The 10,459-nt window shown below is 49.0% G+C and overlaps 1 long non-coding RNA gene and 1 pseudogene across 2 annotated transcripts; both read left to right on the top strand.

Moving 5' to 3' along the window:
• The first annotated feature begins 1,671 nt into the window (after positions 1-1,671).
• Positions 1,672-2,457, top strand: LOC127785920 (exocyst complex component EXO70E2-like; annotated as a pseudogene).
• Positions 2,458-5,972: 3,515 nt separating this feature from the next.
• Positions 5,973-9,286, top strand: LOC127753317 (uncharacterized). Of its 2 annotated transcripts, XR_008012537.1 has the most exons (6): positions 5,973-6,179; positions 6,614-6,734; positions 7,639-7,728; positions 8,053-8,283; positions 8,473-8,547; positions 8,635-9,286. It is a non-coding gene; the product is annotated as an uncharacterized LOC127753317 (long non-coding RNA). The 2 variants fall into 2 exon arrangements; XR_008012536.1 differs by having other exon boundaries at positions 8,053-8,547.
• The last annotated feature ends 1,173 nt before the right edge of the window (positions 9,287-10,459 follow it).

Raw genomic sequence — 10,459 nt, 5'->3', positions numbered from 1 at the left:
GCTAGTGCTTCTTGCTCCGCGCGGGCTGCCTTGAGCCGTCGGTGGCGAGCCTGTAGATCCAGTAGCCCTGCGGGGGAGAAGGAGAGAGGGATTTTTAGGCCGAATCCACGGCAGGAGGGGTAGGGAGAGGCGCGTGCGTACGAGGGCGAGGACGTGGGCGGCGATGAGGAGGACGATGAGGAAGGGGAGGAGGTCGAGGAGCCACGGCGGGCGGAGGACGGCGGCGGCGGCAGCGTAGTCCCGCGCCATGGCGACGCGGCGGGAGATCAGCGCGGCGGCCGGGTGCGGGTGGTGGAGCCCCACCCCCACCACCACGGGGTCCGGCACCACCACCACCACCGGGCTGTTCGTCGAGCCCATCTCCCTCGCCCTCGCGCTCCCGCTCCCCGTCGTGGGCTTTGCAAAGTCGCGCGTGGGCTGTGCGCGCCTGCGGCTTTTTGATGGAACGCGTCGCGGTGGTTGGCGCGGCGAGGTGAGGCGCCAACCAACCCGACCCGACCGATGGGGTCGCCCCTTTTTCTGGTGCACCTAAAGCTGGGCCGCACGCACGTCGCACCGTACGAGATGGGCGCACCGGCCAGCGCCACCGCGCGCGATAAATGCCAACGTGCGGCCGCCGGAGACGGGCGGCGAGACGGTTGGGCCGGCCGAACAGATGCCGCGTGCATGATAGGTGGGAATAAGTCCACTTTGACTCCCTAATCGGGTCCTTAAACCACAAAACCAGATATCCTGACCTCCTCAATTGTTAAAACTGGTGCAATTTGATTCCCTCAGCGGTTTTAGAGAGCGGTTTTGTTGATGTGGCGCCTTGACCTAGTCAAACTAGTTGACTCAGCATGTGGGACCCACACGTCAGCGTAACATTTTTTTTCTCTCTCCTCTCTTTTTCCCATGCTGTCTAACAGCAACCGATGCAGATGCGGATTTGTAACGATGGCGCCGCCGCCGCCACACCTCACGGCACCGGGTACGGTGGCCACCTCGCCGACACCGCCGCAGGCGGCGCTTTTTTCTCTCGCTTCACATCGTCGGCCTCGACCTCCGCGACAGCCACCTCGCCGACACAGCCATTTGCTCGGCGACCGGACGACTCGCCGCCACGGTGGTCGCCGAGCTCCGCCGGGCCGCCCTCATCGCAGCCGTCGGAGAACACCGCGACGTGCACCAACGACGAACCGCGTCACGGCGACGGTGCACCGGACGCCGCCATGACCACGAAGACGAGCGGTGGCGGCAGCGGCGGCGGCGCTGGTGGGAGGGGAGGCCAACATAGCGTTGCCTCGAGGCTGCGAGCGCCGACGGCTCCCTCGAGCTCTGGCTCCCCTCCCCCGGCACCGTAGGCTCCTTCGCCCTCGCGGAGTCCGTGGCGCACCGGCCGTCGCCATCGAGGAGGGTGCTCAGGATGGAGTGTGTGTGTGTGTGGGGGGGGGGGGGGTTGGGTGCTCGACCAGAGTATGCGGCGGTGGAGCGACGCGCGTCAGAGCCGTGGTCAAGACCCTCCTCGTTGGCGAGCGTCACCTCTGCGACGAGCTGTTAGCCTCCGACGAGGAGCTCGGCCACGAGTGGTTCGCCGATGTCGCCAGGAGATGCCTCCTGCAGCTCATCGGCTTCGCGGACGCCGTCGCCATGTCCACCCCGGCGACGGAGAAGCTCTACCGCATGCTCGGCATGTACGAGGCACTCACCGCCGTCGAGCCAGACATCGAATCCCTCTTCACCGGAGACGTCCGCGACTTATTCTCCTCCGAGGTCACCGGCGTCGTGGCGCAGCTGGGCAACACCATCCGCCACACGATGACGATCGACCAGTTCGTCAACGTCATCCACGACGAGTCGTCGCGGCGACCAGTCCATGGAGGCAAGATCCACCCCATGACACGCTACGTGCTCAACTACTGTGGCCTCCTCGGCTCCTCGCTGAGTGCCGCACCACGCTCGACATGGTCCTCGCCGACAACAACAACACCAACGATGACCACCACGACGGCGGCGGCGCCTCATCGTCAGGGCGGTGCATGCGGGAGCTCCTCACTCACCTCCTCCGCAAGCTGGATGAGAAATCCAGGCTCTACGACCACACCGGGCTGCAGAACATCTTCCTCATGAATAACCTCTACTGCATCGTGCAGAAGATGATGGAGGAGGAAGAAGAGATAGACCCACAGTGGGCCCCACTTTTTTTTTGCGCGAATGACGAATGGGTCCCACATATATGTTTTTATTTCTGATGCCACCTAAGCGCCACGTCAACAGTATACCAGGCAACACTGCCACGTAGATGCCACGTCAGCAAAACCGCTCTTCAAAATCGCTAAAGGAGTCAAGTTGCACTGGTTTTAACAGTTGAGGGAGTCAAGATCTCTGGTTTTGTGGTTCAGGGTCATGAATTAGATTCGAGTCACTTTTAAGGGAGTCAAAGTGGACTTATTCCATGATAGGTGCAGTAGCCCGTAGGGAATAAGGATGGGCCTTTGGGCGAAGGACGTCGTACGTGGGGAATAACTTAATAAGTTTACTTTGACTCCCTTAACTAGTGACCGAATCTGATTTGCATCCCTGAACCACAGCACCTGATATCTCGACCCCCTAAACTATTAAAACTGGTGCAATTTGGCTTCCTCGGTGGTTTTGGAGGGCGGTTTCGCTGACGTGACACCTACGTGGTTGTATTGACCTAGTCTTCGTTCCACTTGGCGTTGACGTGGCGCTTAGGTGGCATTAAAATTAAAAAATGTGTGTGGGACTGTAGGATCGAGATGTCGACTAGAGGGGGGTGAATAGGCGATTTAAAGAATAAATAACACCTAATCAAATCTAACCTAAGTTGCTAGGCTTGGTGAGGGTGAACTCTAACTAAGCAACTAAGTTATGTTTTGCAAACCTAGGGTGATAGTGGCTCAATTATATCTCTAGGAAAGTAAATTGCACAAATGTAAATGCGACAATCAAATGAGACAATGAGACAAGAGATTTTTCACTGAGGTTCGGAAACTCGCCGGTTTCCTACTCCCCGTTGAGGCGAGCCCAACTCCACCGCTCAACCACGAAGCCACCGCACGTCCCCTTCGTCAAGGGGTGGGCAAGGCGGGAGCCGGCCCACGGAGAGGATTACCCAAGCCTCGATCACTCGGGGTAGTTCTTCCTTCACTCCGAAGGTGGTGAACTCCAAACCACTCACAAACCGGCGCTGGGCCTCCTCCACAATCTTCTCGGAGAGGTCACCGGGCAACTCCTCCACAAGTCGTCTAGGAGGCGGCAACCTACAAGAGTAATAAGCAATGACCCGGTCTGGAGATGATCAAGTGCCACACTAGCTCTACAATGGAAGCAAATGCACTTGACTCTTGGCTAAACAACCCTCTAACACACTAGATGGATGAACACAAAGCTCAAGTGAGTGTGAGAGAGGTGCAAGGAGTGTATGCAATTGAATTGGGTGCCAAGAGAGCCCCCTTGCTGCTGGTGGGGGAGTATTTATACTCCCACCCACCAAAACTAGCCGTTAGGGGCGAAATCCCCCAACTCTGTGCTCTGCCGGTCTGACAGGAGGTATGTGGCCGGTCAGACCGTGCTACTCTGCAACGGCTAGAAAACTAGCCGTTGTAGCCCTGTCAGAGGGCCCCATCGGCCTGGCCGGTCAGACCGACATGGGGTGGCCGGTCAGACCGGCCTCGGCTCGGTCAGACCGCCATCGGCTCGGTCTGACCGACTACGGCTCCGTCGGCTCTATATCGGCCATCCCGAGCAGCATCATCTCGGCCTCCAAGGGGCCGGTCTGACCATGAAAGTGCCGCCGGTCAGACCGCCACTATGTAGCCGGTCTGACCGGCCAGGGCACGCCGGTCAGACCGCCACTATGTGGCCGGTCTGACCGCCCCTGGTCAGGCCGAACCCAGTGAATTTGCAAGTGAATGTGTGTGTAATGAAAAAGAGAGCACAAATGAAAATGCAATGACCTAATGTGGCAATTAAAATCATCTCTTTGCTAGGTCATTACCCCTCTTAATAGTACGGCGAAACTAAAATTAAACTAGCAAATTTGATCGCCCTACACCTCGATCAATTCTAAATTAAAGCGCTAGTTTTACCGTCTTCTTTCCCTTTGCGTTGCGCCGTCAATTTTAATCCATCGATAATCATCCATGCGCACATATGACGTGGACCTAACTTAAAATGTATAGCTCAAAGACAACGGTTAGTCCACAATTAGTGCTTGTCATTAATTACCAAAATTAACACCGGGGGCCTAGATGTTTCAGGACCCCATTTGTCGTTCACAAAAAATATGTGTGGGATCTACTGACATGTGGAGCCTTCTCTCTCCCTTATCTCTCTCCTCTCCTCGCTTCTCCCTTCTCCCCCCCAACAACACCCCCCCCCCACACACACACAAATATATGCGGAATTTGAGTTTTTTTTTGTTCTATGATAGTCCTAGAGATGGCAGTGGTGCCCCATTCACCGTTTCCCCGCGGTGAATTCACCCATTAGGGGGCGGGGATGGTTAGAATTGGTTCACCATGGGGAATTAAATGGGAGGAGACATGTCGCCATCGGTTTTCGTGGGGGTGGGGATGATCCTTCATTCCCCGTCCCTACTCCCAATGCATTCCAAACCGGCCTATTGGTTGGTTATTCTTTGAAGGTGTAGCAGGGTAGAATCATGAAACAAACTCAAAGTGGTCTAGGAGTATTTTACCCGGGAACATGAATGATGATCTAGTCTCAAAATTGATGGTCTTTAATACTCCTTGTAATCTCTTTCTTTTGGTGTGTGTTGGTTTTTGCATCTTAGCTATGTAGAGACCGGAAGTGTTCTCAGGGCAATAGGATCACCTTGATATAATGTGTTGCTCAAACTGGCTACTATGATACATACCATTTATCTATTTATCTATCTATATATATTATATTATATTTATTATTTATTTTACCCTACCCTATAATTCAACAAATACTTTCACTCATCACTCATCACTCATTCTTTCATTCCTCACTCATCACTCAATGGTCCAGATTGCCTCTCTGAAATCTCAACGATTGAGATCGCTCCCACCTCCCACCTCCCTTGATTGCGCGCTCCTCTCCGCCCTCTCTCTATCGCTCTCGCGCTACCGCCCCTCCCCAACCACGACCTACGCCCTAATCTCTCCTCTCACGCGGCACCACCGCCGTCGCCGCCACCTTCGACTGCCGCCGCTCCGCCGTCGTCGCATCCGTCGTCTCTCCGCCACCGATCCCCGCGCCACCGCCGTTGCCGCTGCCACTCCGCCATCGTCGCATCCGTCGTCTCGCCGCCACCGATCCCCGCGCCACCGCCGTCGCCGCCGCCCTCGACTACCGCCACTCTGCCGTCGTCGCATCCGTCGTCTCGCCGCCACCGATTCACGTCGCCGCCGATGCCTTCCCCGCCTGGTCGCTGCCGAGACCTTCCGTGCAGATCTGCTCCTCGTCGCCACCGATCCCCGCCGCCGGCTTGCCTCAACCGATCCCCATCGCCGCCGTCACGCCACCGGCTCGCCCTTGCCAGCGTCTCCCCGTAGGTCAGTCTCGCGCCGCCGCCACTCGCATCTCCTCACCCCCGCGATTCCCAACCCTAACCGTCGTCACTGCCACCGCCAGCCCCCGTCGACCGTCGCACCGCGCCGTGCCGCACTGTCTCGCCCTTCCACCACGCCCCTGGACTTCAACGTCGCCGCTCCAGCCCCGATCCACGCCGCCGCAGCCGCATCACCGTCTGTTTCCGCCATGGGGGCGTGATTCCGCGCGACGGCTGGAGGAGGCGAGGTCGGGCCTGCCCTCCATCGATGGCGGACTCCGCGTGACGGCTGGAGGAGGCGAGGTCGGGCCTGCCCTCCAGCCCCGATCCACGCCGCCGCAGCCGCATCACCGTCTGTTTCTGCCATAGGGGCGTGATTCCGCGCGACGGCTGGAGGAGGCGATGTTGGGCCTGCCCTCCATCGATGGCAGATTCCGCGTGACGGCTGGAGGAGGCGAGGTCGGGCCTGCCCTCCAACGACGCTCCACGTCGCCGCAGCCCGCAGCCCCGTCGGCGCCGTCGCTGTGTCGCTCCATCACCGTCCCGACCTCGAAGGCGAACCGGCTTCGAGTCCCTCGCGCCGCCACTGATCCAGGGCTCCTCAACCCTGCAAACCGTCATCCTGCCTGCGAACAAGGTAACAGTGCTTCTCGATCCCGTTCCTGTACATGAGGAGGCATACGGGGCAGGGTATCGTTTATTCATAGAGATGCATAATGGCTTTAGAAATCCCCTTTGTTGACTTAATCCCCATTGTTCATTATTAAACATTGTTCACTGTGCATGGATATCTGTGATGCAAAACTCTAATCCAAAGCCTGTTTTGCATTTCAACTAAATTTCACATGTTAATCTCATTCGTGTGGTACGATTTTTTTTTTTTTGGGTTTCATTGCTGTCATTGGATGAGATACTTCACATCTTGTTAACATTTATCGTCAATCTTTCACTGTAAAATTGTGGGGAAGAAATGGCCCGCCTCAGATAATTCTTTTGTGTCAATTTTTCTATGTGATTGCTTCTATCTAGCAAACTGACTTAACCTTTCATTTCAAATGATTTAATCTATAGGACAAAAATTCAGGTTGTCGAAGAAAAATTCAGGCTGACAGGACACCATGTCAACTGCTATTGTTTGCTGCACAATCAAGGAAATTTTTGGCTGATTCTACTAAATTTCTGTTTGGTATAGGTAATTTCTTTCATAATGATTACCCCTTACAAATAGTGCAAATATATACTCCGTGGGTCAATCTTCGCACTGTTGTAGAATCTGATGTTTAAAATTGCCTGCATCCGGTTTGCAAATCAAGAAAAAAAAATGCCCTGATTACTGTGCCAACCATATTTTCTTCGAGGGATTGACCAATCTTTTTCTTGTAAAAGCTTAACCCTGTTCCAAATGTAATACTGCAATTTTGCTCAATTTCACATGCACACCACAGTGTAGTCATGCATTAATGATTTTGATTTCACAGTGTGACATGCACATCACATTGTGAACAAGTACATTGACAGATCAACATTTTGATTTCACATATATGCTTCCCTGTTCAAGCCTGGTCATCCTAATCGATCTGGGATCTAAGAAGTTGATGGTATATGCAGTACCATTTGTTTTTCTTGCAATTGACTCTAAATTCTTATGTCGTTCAGTTCATATAAATGGCTATATTCTACAGAAGATAGATGAACCTATTTTTCTTTCTCTAGGGCAAATAACTAAAGAGTGTTGGTATTTGAGTTAACCACTTTTTATGAGCCTAACCTGCCGCACTTCCACAACCATGGATTTAAATAGATTGTTCATGTAGTTCCTATTTTTTCTGAACAAAGTGAAAAATACGTCGCCTATGATAAAATGGCAACTTACTGTGTGCAATGCAGTACACTAATTTATTTTTTATAGATCTTTTTTTTGTTGGTGATTGATAGCGTGGCTGCTCTCCATAGACGGCTTCTTATTTTCTTTTCATGCCATATCAATAAAAGTAATATATTTTTCCATCCGGGTGAAATTTGATCTCTTAACCATTCGGCACTTATCTTCTTTCACAGATCATTTATTAAATTTTCCCTGTATCCTACGTTTACAGTGTTGCATGAATCAGAAAAAATCTGATTGAAGGATCTAATATTTGAGGACTCCTGCTCTGCTGGTGACTACTTCACTCCAGTTATTCAAGGTATCAAAGTTACTCTAAAACGATGCTGTTAAAAGGGACTGCTTTACTAAATTGTGATCATGTATTATCTCTTTGGTTTGTGGATCTTGGGTCTGTGATCATGTATTATCTTTACGATCAAATAACGCGCGCGCGCACACACACACTCCTACTATCTCTACGTAGACCCCACATGGAAGGCCACTATAAGATTGTGTATCCGCTATGTCATGTACTGGTGAAAAAATGATAAATAGTCTGAACCATATTTATTTTTTCATATAGAGCAGAAAAATTACTGAAGCATCAATACAAAACTTTGGTTGTTTTCCGGCCTTGTTGCAGATAATCATGATTTCAACTTGGTGTTACTGGTACCGACTGACAGGAGTAGAGATTAAAATTTCAGAGACCTGGCAATCGAAAAATGAACTCTATAGATTTTGGTTTTTAGGAGTTTGGAATTTCAAGTTGATGGTTGTGAGCGGCAGTCGTAGCAGCAAGCTTGGGATATTATTGGCAAATCATATCCAAATCTCTGTCAATTACGCTATCCTGCAGCAGATCAGAGTAAAGGTTAGCAGATCATATCCAAATCTCTGTCAGCTGCTATTATGGCAATATTTCCATGTATTACATGCCCATACATGTCAACTCACAAGACATACAAGGCAATATTGTTATGTCTTTCCATAAACCATAAATATCATGATAACAACAATGGTAACATTATCCTCCTTATCCTATATATATATGTGGGTGAAGGAGTGTGATAAAAAAAAATTACTGATCCTCCTTAGCCGGCTGCATACGACTGCTCAACTTCAACTCATCATCTTGGTATCGTTCTCCAATCTATCTCTTTTGTGTTGAAAATTACTATATACATTAGTTTGCACCTATTGATCTCCTACTTCTGTATTGTAGTAAGGCATGACATCCATGTATGATGTGGATGATGTGGATTTTTCACCACATCAAGCCACACCTAAGGAGTCAATGAACTTCAAGGATGATGCGAAGGTGCAGCCTTCGTCAGGGCAAACACCAAACAAGGGGAATTATTACATGGGCCACGCGAATGCCATCATGATGATGTTTCAGTACATACGTGATGGCTGCCGGCATGTTGAGAGTTCCATGGAAGACTACAAGTCCAAGAAGGTAGAAGAAGGACGCGGTGAGAAAAGGAAGGTGGGAGAAGGGTATAATCCTCGCTGGTCTTCTCCCATCGAGATAACAATGAAGATCTGCAATGACGACGTCTCCGATGAAGCAACCGAGAAGGAACCATGATTTAGTATTGTCGCTACTGTGTTTTGGCCTTACAATAAAATAACATTTCTTGTGAATTACACAAGAAAATTCAGTAAACAATGTCGTGCAGGTCCATTAAGTACTGCTTGTGAAATGCAACCAAATTTGATGAAACTTTGTTGTTATGATGCCTATTCAATATTGCTTGTGATTCAGTTGATTTCTGGGACCTATACAAATGTGCTCTACCTCCTGTTGAACTACTTTGTATTTGTTTGGCACGGTTAGATGAATAGTAATGTCCCTTTATATTTGTTTTCCATGTCTTTTTATATAAGGAGACACATCACACACCAATTTCCTGACGTTGGATATTTAGTCATGTGTTGGATATTTAGTCATGTGTAGCACTATTGATTTCTGTAATTCTTTTGCTTTAGATCAAACATGTTTTATTTGCTTCAAGGCTCCATTAATTTAAAGAGCTGACCAATGACATGAATATTGATTTGTGAACATGAAAGCGTATAAAAAAAGCAAATATAATTAACATAAGAAACCAGTATTGCTAATTTACTATTATGTTTCCTATTCAGTCACGATAAAGGAGTAAAGGACTGCTAGATGTCAAACTTATGTGTATGGCCCAAATCCTGTAATGGCCCATTAACAACTAAAATACCCATGATAAATACTTATATGCAATACTCAACCTAAGTGCCTTTGATCTGTCACGTTTATCATATATCTTAAGGCACATATATATGCATTATCATATATCTTTAATATCATATTATTATGCATTATGACATGGGGTATAAATATATTGGTATATCCTATTATTATATTTTACTTGCAATATATTTGATGCATGACATAAATTGAATTAAAGCTCAAATGCACAATTCATATAATAATATTTTTTTTACGAAACATGAAAATTTTAAAAATTATTATAGACAAATAGAGTTGCACCGTAGCGTTTAGCACGGGCATATTACTAGTACCCACAGGAGAAAAATGTGAGAGCTGACTGGTAAATCTCCTCAAGTAATTACTTGAAAGTTGGTTTGTTGATGTACTCCAACATAAGCTGAAATTAGCACAAGAGCAAACATATCACAGCATTTATAACTAACAACCGATATGAGCCAGAAGAGTCTCCATGAGCAAATGTAGATGCATGCATGTTGTATTTCCAAATAAAGAATACAAAGTTGATCAGTGAAATAAATGAATTTTAACTTCGAATTAACATCTTGACAACAACCTTATCACAAAAACATGAGTTGCCCATGGCTCGGATTCTTCGTCTTCCCCGGTTCCTTTGCCATTTCAAGTAAGATTGATCATCAGACATCAGTCAATCATAACATGATGCAGATTGAAGAACACAAAAGGATCTTCAAATTTTAGTTGAAAAATCTTCATAGAACAATTATAACCGAACATCAACAAACACACTGAATTCTGAATACCAAGAAGTCTAAAAATA

This window comes from Oryza glaberrima, chromosome 10 (assembly GCF_000147395.1).
Source record: "Oryza glaberrima chromosome 10, OglaRS2, whole genome shotgun sequence".
Classification (NCBI taxonomy): Eukaryota; Viridiplantae; Streptophyta; class Magnoliopsida; order Poales; family Poaceae; genus Oryza; species Oryza glaberrima.
Note: the sequence above shows the minus strand (reverse complement) of the source record. Positions and strands in the feature narration are given on the sequence as shown.